The sequence below is a fragment of the Myxine glutinosa genome, chromosome 12, assembly GCF_964187855.1.
Source record: "Myxine glutinosa chromosome 12, kmMyxGlut1.1, whole genome shotgun sequence".
NCBI classification, from domain to species: domain Eukaryota; kingdom Metazoa; phylum Chordata; class Myxini; order Myxiniformes; family Myxinidae; genus Myxine; species Myxine glutinosa.
The window spans coordinates 11561927-11576278 of record NC_136272.1 but is presented as its reverse complement, the minus strand read 5'-3'; the positions used below and the strand labels follow the sequence as shown (position 1 = coordinate 11576278).

General features: G+C 48.5%; 1 long non-coding RNA gene across 1 annotated transcript; it reads left to right on the top strand.

The window, feature by feature from the left end:
* The first annotated feature begins 4136 nt into the window (after positions 1–4136).
* On the top strand, positions 4137–14348 carry LOC144888482 (uncharacterized). Its single transcript, XR_013621042.1, has 2 exons — positions 4137–4572; positions 12629–14348. It is a non-coding gene; the product is annotated as an uncharacterized LOC144888482 (long non-coding RNA).
* The last annotated feature ends 4 nt before the right edge of the window (positions 14349–14352 follow it).

Below are 14352 nucleotides of genomic sequence, written 5' to 3'. Positions count from 1 at the left end.
AATGTTGTCTTTTCCTTTTTGTTCCTGAGTACTGTATCCGGTCGCAATGCTTTGTTTTCTATGGTCACGATGGATGGGATCATCAGGTCATACGTGAGCATCATGTCCTTGTTTTCAATGATTGCTTTTTACCTGCGTAACCAAAGGTGCAGGTTATGTTTTCACCCCTGTCTGTTTGTTTGTGAACAGGATATCTCAAAAAGATGAAGACGGATTCGGACGAAATTTGGCAGAGATGTAGCGGATGTGACACGGACGAAATGATTAGATTTCGGTGAAGATCCGGATCCGGATCCAGCCACTAGAATTTTTAAAGTGATTCCATTGGGAGATTGGACCAAAAACGATATCTCAAAAAGTTATGGACGGATTTGGACGAAGCTTGGTGGACCGGTTAGGTGTCTGACAAGGACAAATATATTCGGTTTTGGTGAAGATCTGGATATGGATTCGGATACGATAATTATTTAATTTTTCAAGTGATTCTTCACCATTGGGAGATATAGTGGAGTGGCTTATGGAAATGATCGTGACACGCTGGCCCAAACCACTAAATTTGGCAGTTATACTTTAGGACCATACAAAACTTTTGAGGGGGCTGCCCGATTTTCGAGGCCCAGGTCAAGGTCAAAGGTCAAATTATGTGTTTGTCACGTTTTTGCCATATCCAGCTCATAGCTGCCATAGAAACATTATCTCAGTGTCTAAATAATCATTTTTAAGGACAAGGAATCCATTTGTATTATGGAAAATATCCTCAGGTGCTGCCATATTGTATTTCAAGGTCAGGTGAAGGTCAAAGGTCAAATTATGTGTTGGTCATTTTTGCATCGGTGTTTTTGACGTACATCGATACGCTGAGGGAGGATACTGGATTGGCCAGTACAGAGGAGGTCGCGGCCTGCATGACTTATGCTTCACAATTTCCGCGACAGAGACACAGTCCTGTGCATGGCAGTCCTGCGTTCCTGCACGTGCAATTCTTTGAACAAGCGGGTGTCGCCTTACATCCGCACTTGAGTAGTTCTCCACAACTAAGAGCAGCAGCTGACAGGGTTGTCCAGGTTGGACGCCACCCGGTATCTGCTTTGGTCCACCCAAATCCATCTGGATTTGGTGCAGCTTGGATGGGCTTCAGAATCTCTCTCCAAATGCAGAGAGATGTTAGGATGTTAGCCCCCCCCCCCCCCCCCTCCCCTGGTCGGGGACAGCCTGGCGCCGCCACTGCCTATATGGCCGTCACCTGGTGGAACTTCCCATAATAGTAATGGATTCATTGACTAAATATGTTGGTTATGTGACTAAGACCAAGTTTTTTAGGTTATATATAAGCTGGATATTGCAAAAACATGACACAATTTGACCTTTGACCTTGACCTGACCTTGACCTGGGCCTCTAAAATCGGGCAGCCCCCTCTCAAAAGTTTTGTATGGTCCTAAAGTAGAACTGTGCCAAATTTGGTCCTTTGGGCCAGTGTGTCACAATATCACTTAAATTTGGACTTTAGCCACCCCACTAATAGGGCCAAAAACGATACATAGCAGGATATCTCAAAAAGGTGTGGACGGATTTGGACGAAACTTGGTGGACATGTTGGGTGTGTGACAAGGATGAATCGATTCGATTTTGGTGAAGATCTGAATATGGATTCCGATATCAGAATTATTTAATTTTGACGAAATTTTGATTCTTCACCATTGAGTGATTTGGCCAACCAGATGGAGGTATGCTCTCTACTGAGTGCCGTTCTAGTTTGATGTGAAATCCTCCACAGGTGGTGGTGGGTACCTTCATAGGTTTACAAGTTTGTGTCTTGGTATATTTTGTGTTTTGAGGAATTGTGTGCCACATTAAGCTGGTACTCATTTTGCCAACCTTGGAAGGATGACAGGCTGAGTCAACCCACCTCGTGTTAATTCAACGACATGACAGAGGGGTTGAACTCAGGTGACAGTGACGTTTATAGTTACATCGAGTTGATTATAACAAGTTTGTTTCCCCCCCCCCCAACTTGGACCAGTCCATTTTCCTCTTGTCCCCCCGGACACCAAGTGGAATGGAAGAGTCCACAAGACGAACTGGTTAAAACCAGGGAAAGGTTTTCAGGGAAAGGTTTTTAAATGTAACAATCTTTTTATTTTACTGGTGTGTCTCATTGGTTGAAGTGACATTTATGTGCTTTGGTACGGACATGTGGATGCAGTGCTGTGAGATGAGCATATACATTGTGGGATATCTCAAAAAGTTATGGATGGATTTGGACTAATCTTGTTGGACCAGTTGGGTTTGTGACAAGGACTAATCGATTCGATTTTGGTAAAGATCTGAATGTGGAGAATTATTTAATTTTTAAGTGATTCTTCACCATTGAGAGATCGGGTGAAAAGCGATTATATAACATGATATTTAAAAACGTTATGGACGAGTTATGACTAATCTTGGTGGATGAGTTGGTTTGGTGACAAGAACAAGCCGATTAGATTTTGGTTTAGGTCCGAATCCAGATCCGACCTATCAGTGGGATACAAAACGTAAACTGTTCACCAGGCGGAGGTGTGCTCTCTACTGAGTGCGGTTCTAGTTGTTCATGTTTCCACGAGTTTTGTGGAACTGGGATATTGAAATTTCTGTGGATGTGCCAGTGGATTAGTCCACATACATTGTTGTGCCTTTGGGCGTACAGCTGTTCTGACATGAGTTTTTTATTTTTACATGCTGATAGGAGGTGACTTGTGCTTTCTGTTTCTACCTTGCTATTGTTACCTTGTTATTGTTGTATACACTGTTATTGTTTCTACCTTGTGTGTGATGTCAGCAATGATATCGGAGGTATTAATAAAGTTGGAGATCACCCGCTGAGGTGGAGACCCTTGCGTCATTTCATCATTCTGCCTTGAACTCAAAATCCCTATATTTTCATTCCAAACAGCATCATTCATCATTCCAATCACGTATTAATGCTGTAGTATTAATGTATCAAAATATGTTAAATTACAATTGGATTGAGACATTATCAAACCAGTGAACCGTCGTCATCTGTTCAATTCCGGATTTGGGAGTAAAGTCCATGTCGATCGCATTTCAAAATCATAATTGTATTGAGGAATTTCTGAAACCTCCTACCTACCTTCCGATACCCGCTGGGACCCCAAAACATTCCACAGGTTGTTATATTTCCTTTTCGTAAAATATGCAACTGTATTGATTATTTATTAAATGATGTCCTCCAGTCATGTGACCAGATTCTCAGCTCTGATTGGTGCATGTTTGTGGGGATTTACGGACAAACACTGTTCTAGACGGCATTGCCCTACGGGCTACGCCATAGAAAAATATACAAATGTATTTAATACTGTATTTATATACAACCACAATTGCGCTTTTTACTTTGGTATCATGGACTATCAAGAGCATCTCATTCCGAGAAAGTTTTGTACCCCCTCACCCACGCCTCCCCAACAACCCCAATCTCCCCACCCCTCTCCCGATCAACCGCTCCCCACCCACCCTCAAATTGAAGAAGCTCACGTTTGAATCTTCGTGAGACTTGAACAAGACAATTGAAAGAAAATTAAATTGAAGAAAATTTCAATAAGAAAGTTGAACAATTCTTCTTTCATTTAGGTGACAGCGCTGATTTTATAATGCAACGTTATATTTATTTTTCCACACATTTTCCTGAATGCTCATAAATCAAAACGAACAAACAACCGAACTAGAACAGCACTCAGTAGAGAGCATACCTCCGTCAGGTGAACAGTTTACGTTTTGTATCCGAGAGTAGACCAGAAAATCACAATACAGAATCACATTTAATCAAAATCATCAGTCTACAACTTTTGAAGATATCCTGTGTATCGTTTTTGGCCCCATCTCCCTATGGTGAAGAATAATCACTTAAAAATTCTACTAGGCGAATCCGGATCTTCACCAAAATCGAATCATTTCGTCCTTGTCACATACGATACCTCTCTGCCAAATTTCGTCCGAATCCGTCCACAAGTTTTTGAGATATCCTGTTCACAAACAGAGACAGACAGACAGACTGGGGTGAAAACATAACCTCCATCCACCTTTGGTGGTGGAGGTAAACATGGAGGCAAGCATGAATGTACAGATTTTTCTTTTTTTGTTTAATCAATTCCTTCATCATACAGTAAAGCAAATTTGTGATTGAAATGTACAGTGGAGATGCTTTACCAGCCCTCAGGTTTGTAAATACCATGACAAAGGATGCCTTTATGTTATGGAGATAGAAATTAAACATCACAAGCCAAGATTCCATCATTACGGGAAGGGGTTAATTCCCCTGGAAATTGTGGATTTTCACACAACTTGGAATACCCGCTTCCACCCTGAGCAGCACTATACAATACACATTTACATAGCGAGAATCAGGGTTCTCCCCTCACTACCTCTCCCTCACCCAGAACCCCCAGGAGCTATTAAAATATTACACCCAAAACCCTCCTATGCACCCCTAGCCCTACAGTATAACCACCAATTTGTCATTCCATCCAGCAGTTTAGGAGTGCGTACAAGTAAAACAAAAACACGTGAACAGAATTAAAGTATTGTTGCGAATATGGAATTTGGCCTCCATATCCGCTTGTAAATATTCCCCTATTTTCTCCAATACTCCCCAACTTTCCCCAATCCCCCATTCCCTAGTCCCATTGCATGTAAATAACACTCAGTAGAGCCGACCTTCCCCTTATTCCCCCATTAAATGTCGTGCCCAGGTCCACCGCACCACACGTAGACAACTTTCGGACATCTTGCTAGTTATTCTTAGTCTATGTCAGTTAAGGCCTCGTTTCCATTAATTATGACTCTTCGTTGCACCAGAATGTGATTATATGGCACCAGTAGTGAGTTTAGGACCTTTCCCATACCTCCTCCCATCTTCTTCCCCGTCTACAACAACAGAGGGGCACGGCGCTGCGCGGGGGGGAGTGTGCGTCCTCCCACCGGCTCGGTTCGCCGCCATCGACAATGCGCTCCAGACGATGCGCTCCAGACCATGCGCTCCACGGGGTTACCACGAAGGGGCTCCTTGTCAGCTCCTCGTCAAGGGCGGAGCCTGGTAAACCCCCCGCACGCACCCAATGAGAAGCAACGTGCCGATTCCACGAGGCGGAGCTAACGAGCCGAGGGCGTGTCACTCCCCGCCGGATATACGCGGCCACGCGCCGGATGTGACGTCAGATTCGCCCCCAGCTGGAGAAAGAGGTACCTGCGAGCGCTGAGTCAGATGCGCCCCGCCTGAGAAAGAACGTTGCCTGCGATCGCTGAGAGAGAAAGACCCGCCTGAGAAAGAACGTCCCCTCCGAGCGCTGTGACCTCCCCGCATCTTTGGACCGGACTGTACCCTGCCTTGAGCCAAGAGTGCACCTTGAGCCATCGCTACTTGCCTTTCCTTGCATCAATCCCCGTGTGAGTCAGCCGTTGTCCCGTTTACCTGTCGTCTGTCCGGGGTTAAGATAAGCCTGTGTCTAAGTGCCCATCTTTTCTGTGCTTTACCTCTAGCCCCTGTAATCTAACCTTTTCCGTACGAATATAATTGAGAATCGAAACATTGGTGTCTGTCATTATAATCCAGCCGTGTGTCTTCTTTTTCCTTATTGATCCAGCGTAGCGCGGCTCCGTCAACGTTCGAGTACAATCGGGTAATTTGTGCGGACACGACGGCCATTCCGCTCGGCCCACCTTAACATCAAAGTCGTGTCTGTAACAATTGGTTGTCAGGAGTTGGATTCGAACCTGGGACTAAATTTATTTAGCCCAAATTTTGGACACCAATTGTGTTAGTACTGTAACAATTGGTGTCGAGGAGTGAGATTCGGACCCGGGACTAAATTAGTTAGGCCCAAATTTTGGGAGGGAAAATCGAGCCGGAGCGCGTACGGCGCTCGACCAAATCGATCCGGAGCGCGGTCCCGCGGTTACTGCGCTCGACGAAATTATAACAGCAAAATTTGGATTTGTGTTACGAAACTCGAATTTTGAAAGTCGCGCTATGGCGGATCAAGACGGCTGGGGTCCGGTAGGGGAGAGTGAAGCAGGGTCGGTCCAGGACCAAATTGAGGGACATGAGGGACAGGAGGAGAGCGAAGCAGTGAGGGCGGCAGGGTCGCAAAATAGCGTTGTCACGCACGAGGTGGCCACGGCGTCCACGCCCGCGGCAGCGCCCCTGGTGGATTCGAACCTTTTCCTCCTGCAAATGAGGGCCCTTATGGAACAAATGGTGGGAATGAGGGCTGATAGAAAGCGATTGAGTGACCGATTGGATGAGCAATTGGGGGTAATAGGGAACCGGATGGAGGCTCAGAATGAGCAATTGGGGGTAATAGGGAACCGGATGGAGGCTCAGAATGAGCAATTGGGGGTAATGGGAAACGAAATGGGGGTAATGAGGGACGAAGCGAGGGGTACTGGTGAGAAGGTAGACAAAAATTTTGAGGGGTTAGACAACGGGATAAAAGAGGTGAGAAATGGGTTAATGGGGGTAGAAAACAGAATGGCCGCTCAGGAGAATCAGATAGAGGGAGTGAAAAATGGGTTAGAGGGGTTAGAAAACACCATGGAAGGCAAATTGAGGGACATGAGGGACCAAGCGGAAAGGGAAGTTAACCAAATGGGGCAGCAGATAGAGGGGGTCAGAATGGGGGTAGAAACCAAACTGGATGCTCACAGGGAGGAAATGGAGCAGATGAGGGTGGCATCTGGGCAGGAGATGCAAGTGATGGGAGAAGAGATCAGAAGAGGAGTGAGTGAGGAGGTCGGAGGAGTGCGCGAGGAGGTGAGGCACTGTAAGGAGCACATGGAGAAGGAGGTGAGAAAGGGGACTGTAAAGTTACAAGGGGGCATAGAGGACCTGACGCAGGAGGTGGAGCAGCTGACGGTGGGACAAACGGAGTTAGTGGAGCAGGTTCAAAGGAACACTGCGGTATTAGGAGGGTTAAAAGCGACACAAAACGACATAAAAAACGACTTGATAGCGACAAAGAGGGAATGTCAGATGGTACGTGAGGGACTGACAACGAGGCTGGACGAGGTGATAGAGGTTATGGAGACGAAGGACCGGCAGGTGAGGACGCACATGGAAACGGTCAAGGTAGCCTTAGAGGATGAGCTTGAGGAGACGTACCGGGGAATAAAAGAGGTGAAGCACAAATTAGAAGAAGTGGAAGAAGGGATGAGCGAAATTAAGAAGCGACGGAGAGGGGATAAGAAAGAGATAAAAGAGGAGATAAAAGAATTGGTCCAAAGTCTGTGTTTGGATCGTGATGATGTGCTCATTAACCGGATGAGGGATTCGCAGGTGATGGAGGAGAAGCGAAGAGGAAGAGGACCCGGTGTAAGTGGTGACCAATATGGTCGTGCGTATGATGCGCCAGGGGATTTAATAAGCTTGGGGGTCGAGATAGACCCGGGTGTTCGTGAGAGGCCGTTGGTGAAGTGTGCGACAGGTCTGGTGTGCGAAAAAGGAGGTGTGCGAGAAAGTCCGACTCTGGGGCGTGTGAGGAAAAAGTGCGTGCCAAGGAGTGAGGGTGCTGGCGAGAGTGAGTCGGTCGTAGCGCGTGTGCGAGGGGCACATGGAAGCGCGGTGTGGTAAGTGTTACAGAGGGTGTGACGGGAGAGAGTGCGCGAGAAAGGTGTGTGACGGACAGGTGCATGAGGAAAGAGTGCGCTGTCAGAAGTAAGGAAGAGTGTCCACCTGTGGTGAGTGTTGCAGAGGGTGTGACGGGAGAGTGTGCGCGAGAGAGGTGTGTAACGGACGGGTGCATGAGGAAAGAGTGCGCTGTCAAAGGCAAGGAAGAATGCACACCTGTGGTGAGTGTTACAGAGGGTGTGACGGGAGAGTGTGCGCGAGGAAGGTGTGTGACGGACAGGTGCATGGGGAAAGAGTGCGCTGTCAAAGGCAAGGAAGAATGCACACCTGTGGTGAGTGTTACAGAGGGTGTGACGGGAGAGTGTGCGCGAGAAAGGTGTGTGACGGACAGGTGCATGGGGAAAGAGTGTGCTGTCAAGAGTAAGGGTGAGTGCGTTGTCACGAGTGGAGGTGAGAGTAGTGAGAGTGACAAGGAGAGTGAGCTGGTTGTGACAGGTGAGCGAGGATGTACACCTGGGATGGAAGGATGTACACCTGGAATGGTAGAGCGTGAGTGGGAATGCACGCTGGAGTTGGTGGTGAGGCACGTGGTTGGGTGTGCGAATGAGGGCACACCTGTGATTGTCACAGAGGAGGTGACAGAGGAGGGGGCGCGAAGAGGTGTTTTGGTGAGGTGTGCTACCAACGAATGTGTGCCAAAGTGTTCGGTGGTCAGGTGTGTGACCAAGGCTGTGAGTGGAATGGGTGTGCCTGGGTGTGTAAGGAACGGTACGAGGAGCATGGAAACGGCTGGATGTGTGAGCAAGGAACGGGCTGCGGGGTGTAAGCGTCCAGGTGAAGCATCGACGTTACACAGGTTAAAGGTTAGGTCGACTTTTAGCCGAAGCGGGCCCTCGGTGCGTGCCGGGTTTCGCGTGCCGCGAGAACCAGCGGGGATCCGAGCCACGGCGGGTTCGAAAGGACCGCCGTGCGCGACCCGTGCTGGGCCTCGCTGTGAACGGCCGCGTCCGTGCTCCACCAGGCGGAGCGGGCGGCAGGATAGGAAGGGTCGTCATGGCGACCACTTTTTGTTGAGGCATTCCAGCAGGTCGAGATCGGGACATTGGATGGCTCCACGCCGAGGTGATGCGTGGGATCTCGGCCCGGGTAAGCCCCCTTCCCTGCACCGAAGCCGGACGCATCCAGCCGCTGGCACAAAACAACCAGCATCCATTGCTTGGCTTTACGAAGCCGGGCTTTGGACAGGGATTGGCGCACCGAGAGGTATTAGTGAGTCGACTGGGTGATGAGGTTAGTGTTTTGGACCCAAAATTAGAGAAAAACAAAATTTGATGATTGGCAAGGGATTGGCAGTAGTGATTGGCAGATGATGGGTAGTGATTGGCAAATTTTTAATTTGTTGCAATTTGATGTGCAAAATTGATAGTGAGAGACCCCCGATGTGGTGGGATGGCAAATCCACCATCCCTCACAGGGGGGGGCAAAGGAGCAATAGTTTATGGGGTGTATGGCAGTGGAAACTAGCCCGGGTGGGTTAGGTTATATGGATAGGGCCCTAGAAGATGACATTAGGTAACGTTAAGTTTAGTTAGTGACTGATACCTGTAGTGGGGACGCAGGTAGATTAGTGTGGATGATAATGACGTGGGAGCGCAATAGTTTAAAGGGACGACTGGGAAGCGCAAGTTTCAGAAGGGAGTAGTTAGCTGAGATGATGCCGTGTGTGTGAGGATGGAACAGGTGTGATTGCACAGGTGTGCAATTGGACAGGTGTGTGGAGCAGTGTGTGAGTAGTGAGTGTGTGGATCAGCGCGAATGCGCTTGGGGAGAGAAGGGTGCAGGTGGCACCAGGTGTGAGAGCACAGGTGTGCAAATACAGGTGTGTGGAGAGAGTTGGAGTAAGTGGTACGGAGTGGTGTGCATGGTGCGAAGGAGTGGATGGGGGAAGAGTGGACCCCTTTCACGAGTACCCGGGGCGGGTAGTGTAAGTGTTAGGTAGAGGGTGCAGGTAAATTGTGGTTGGATATTGGCATTTGTGGTGCGGTTGCAGAATGGTGTTGTGGATGGGTGCATTAGTGTTGTGGAAATGGCTGGGCGTGTAGCCTGTTAGTGTGTGTAGTTGGTTGGGCACTCCACCACTGTGAGGATGTCGGCCAGGTGAGGCCGCAGGTGGGCTCTGGGAGCCGGTAGAGTTGTGGATGGGGCCCGAGGATCCGGAGGATGGACCCGGGTAGCCCAGTGCCAGAGAGGGCACCGAGTGGGGAGAGTGCCAGAGGGCCTTCCCCAGGTAGTTAGGTTAGGGTAAGGAGCAGGTAAGCTCGGAGGCAACCGCAGTGGTGGAGGTGTGCAGGTGGGTAGACCCACTGGGAGAGGTACACGCCACAGCCCAGAAATTGTGCGAGGGCACCGGGAGATGAATCGGGGGAGTGAGACCCCAAATTGAAGAGCACCACAGTTTGGCCAATGGGAATTGGTTTTTAGAACCCAATAGTGTAAGAGGGCCAATGGTTTGGCCGGAGAAAGACCCCGGGTAGTGTAAAGTTAAAGTCATTTAGGAAATAGTTAGGATTGATGAACCTGTCGCACCATACGCAGCCACTTACCTGTGGTGATGATGATGACTCCATACCTGTGTTTTCTTTGTTTGTTGCAGGAAATGAGATTGCTGTGTGGATTTGTGAGACGCATCACGACGTGGATGAGACATTGGGGTGATTCCATCTCTCCCTCCCTAGGAGGGACTGATGATGAATTGGTAATGGCAAATTTTGATGAAAGTTGAAAATGGCAAATTTGATTGGTTAGGAGGGAGAGAAGACGAATTTGGTATATGGGAGGAACGGGGAAGACAGTAGGGATGTTTGTTGATTTGTAAAGTAGATGTTTATGGGTAGTGTTGTGTTGTGTGGATACAGTAAGGGGTAAGGGAGGGGCCATGTAGGTTACCTGGTGGGGGGGGGCGTACGATAGGAACGTACCTGTCTCACCTGGTTCCCATGTGCCCCCAGTGTGCATCACCTTACATTGCGTGCACTTTTGCGCCCTTACCACCTTACTCACTTGTCTGCTTCTTTTGTCTCCCACCTCCGAGGATCTGGCTTTGGGGTAGAGAGAGAGGAGAGAGAGGTGCTGGCTGCGCAGTTGTGGGCCTGCACTTTCGCTGTTTGCTGCCGGGATCGATACACCATATGGACCGCAATGTTTGTGGCCACCCACAATGGACCGCAGTTCGTTTGCGGCCAAGCACCACCCGGGGATGGACCTATGGGTCAACGTGGCACCTATGCCATACAGGTGAACCACTTTTAGTTAACACCAAGTGCACCACAAGAAGAGCAAGAGACACCTGCAGGGTTAGGGGTTGTCGAATTTATTTTTATTCCAATGAACAATGGTGACTGCACCGATTGGTGGTGGGGTGGTGCTTTTGATGCTCGGGAAGGGGTGCTCTGCACGTTATTAAAGGCCGTCGGCCACAGAGCACTCGTGGGTTGGTGTATCGATGCTGGCAAGCGTGCTCTCTCTATGCATAACATCTGCATGTGTTCCTCCAAAAACAGGTCCTGGATCGTAGTGTAAATATCAGCGTAGTCTTGTGTAAATAATGCTCCCTACCGGCTGTATGTTTAGTTTGAGAATTCTTTCCGGATTCGGTTATCCTGTGGGTGTGTTTCTGTGAGGAGAAGGGTGCAACGTCGCAGGGGGACATATTTACTCATTTGTGAACATCTGTAAAACTGTCGCACTCAGGGTAGAGTTAATAGTAGAGGGAACTACATTGCGTGCCACACTAAAGTAGGTAAAAATTTATCGGGTCGGGACGCCCCGAGGGTAGAGAAGGGTGCAATGTTGCGAATATGGAATTTGGCCTCCATATCCGCTTGTAAATATTCCCCTATTTTCTCCAATACTCCCCAACTTTCCCCAATCCCCCATTCCCTAGTCCCATTGCATGTAAATAACACTCAGTAGAGCCGACCTTCCCCTTATTCCCCCATTAAATGTCGTGCCCAGGTCCACCGCACCACACGTAGACAACTTTCGGACATCTTGCTAGTTATTCTTAGTCTATGTCAGTTAAGGCCTCGTTCCCATTAATAATTATGACTCTTCGTTGCACCAGAATGTGATTATATGGCACCAGTAGTGAGTTTAGGACCTTTCCCATACCTCCTCCCATCTTCTTCCCCGTCTACAACAACAGAGGGGCACGGCGCTGCGCGGGGGGGAGTGTGCGTCCTCCCACCGGCTCGGTTCGCCGCCATCGACAATGCGCTCCAGACGATGCGCTCCAGACCATGCGCTCCACGGGGTTACCACGAAGGGGCTCCTTCTCAGCTCCTCGTCAAGGGCGGAGCCTGGTAAACCCCCCGCACGCACCCAATGAGAAGCAACGTGCCGATTCCACGAGGCGGAGCTAACGAGCCGAGGGCGTGTCACTCCCCGCCGGATATACGCGGCCACGCGCCGGATGTGACGTCAGATGCGCCCCCAGCTGGAGAAAGAGGTACCTGCGAGCGCTGAGTCAGATGCGCCCCGCCTGAGAAAGAACGTTGCCTGCGATCGCTGAGAGAGAAAGACCCGCCTGAGAAAGAACGTCCCCTCCGAGCGCTGTGACCTCCCCGCATCTTTGGACCGGACTGTACCCTGCCTTGAGCCAAGAGTGCACCTTGAGCCATCGCTACTTGCCTTTCCTTGCATCAATCCCCGTGTGAGTCAGCCGTTGTCCCGTTTACCTGTCGTCTGTCCGGGGTTAAGATAAGCCTGTGTCTAAGTGCCCATCTTTTCTGTGCTTTACCTCTAGCCCCTGTAATCTAACCTTTTCCGTACGAATATAATTGAGAATCGAAACATTGGTGTCTGTCATTATAATCCAGCCGTGTGTCTTCTTTTTCCTTATTGATCCAGCGTAGCGCGGCTCCGTCAACGTTCGAGTACAATCGGGTAATTTGTGCGGACACGACGGCCATTCCGCTCGGCCCACCTTAACATCAAAGTCGTGTCTGTAACAGTATGATGACGTCACAGCAAAGGCAAAGTTTTGGCAGATCAATGCTTATTCATCTTTTTCTTTCATATGCAGCACAAAGATGCGGGGTAACATCATTGGCTGAAAGTGTGGTTGTGCTGTTGATACAACACACTCTGTAGGTAAGGGCAGTATTCATGGCGCCGTCGATAGCTCGCCTTCACTTTGTGAAGGACACCGTCGGTAGATGGGACACCAAGTTCAATGCCCATCCGAGGGACGACACACTGATGAATCACCCTGCCTATGAAACACCAGGATGACAGTTTATAGCTGGCTCTGGATTCAAACCCAGGCTAGACACGAACACAGCTTAGATGTGAGGGCCTCCTGAGCCCTATATACCAAGACACCTCTTGGCCTCCTGCCACACCAAGTTGAGGCTGACCAATGGCAAAGAAACTGCTTTGTAAAAGCCAAAACCTTTAATCAAATGAAATAATATATACAGTCGTGGCCAAAAATATTGGCACCCTTGCACTTTTGTCAAATAATTCACAATTTTCTCACAATACTTTGACAAAAGTATTTTATCGCCACAATTCTTCATTTCACTGTTAATATTACAGAACCTTTGTTTTTGATTCAGAACTTAATATATCCGTTTAAATCAGAAAATAAAAAGAAATGGAATTGACAAAATTATTGACAACTCGCACCATCTGTCATGGCTAGACTTAATATTTGGTAGCACAGCCTTTGGACAAAATAACTGCAGTCGAGCGCTTCCTATAGCCATGAATGAGCTTCCTCCACCTCTCCACTGGCAGTTTGTCCCACTCCTCTTGTGCAAACTGCTCCAGTTCTCCCAGATTTGAAGGGTGCCTTCTCCAAACGGCTGTTTTCAGAATCTCCCCAAAGGTGTTCAATGGTATTTAGATCTAGACTCAATGCTGGTCACTTCAGAACAGTGAACCATTCCTGGGGGTTTTTTGAAGTGTGTTTGGGGTCATTGTCCTGCTGCAAGACCCATGACTTTCGAAGGAGACCCAGCTTTCTGACACTGGGTTGAACATTGCGCTCCAAAATGCCTTGGTAATCTCCTGATTTCATGATGCCATGCACACATTCAAGGTATCCAGTGCCAGAGGCAGCACAGCAACCCCAAAACATCACTGAACCTCCTCCATGTCTGACTGTAGGGAAGGTGTTCTTTTCTTTGAAGGCTTCATTTTGTTTTCTGTAAACATAGAGATGATGTGCTTTACTAAAAATATCTAATTTGGTCTCATCTGTCCACAGGACATTCTCTCAGAAGGATTTTGCGCTTGTTCAGGTGTGTTTTGGCAAAATCCAGTCTGGCTTTCTTATGTATATCTCTCTCAGCAGTGGGGTCCTCTTGAGTCTCCTACCATAGAACCCCCTTTGATTGAGTTGGCGACGGATGGTGCGAGTTGAAACTGTCGTACCTTGTGTGTGAATGTCAGCTTGGATCTGTTTGGCAGTTGATTGAGGTGCTTTCTCCACCATTCGAACAATCCTTCGCTGCAATCTTCGATCAAGCTTTTTCTTGCGGCCACGTCCAGGGAGGTTGGCTACAGTGCCATGGGCCTTAAACTTCCTGATAACATTCCGTACGGTGGACACAGGAACATCAAGGTCTTTGGAGATGGACTTGTAGCCTTGAGATTGTCCATGCTTGGCTACAATCTTGTGTCTGACCTCCTCAGACAATTCAATGTTTTTCTTTCTTTTCTCCATGCTCAC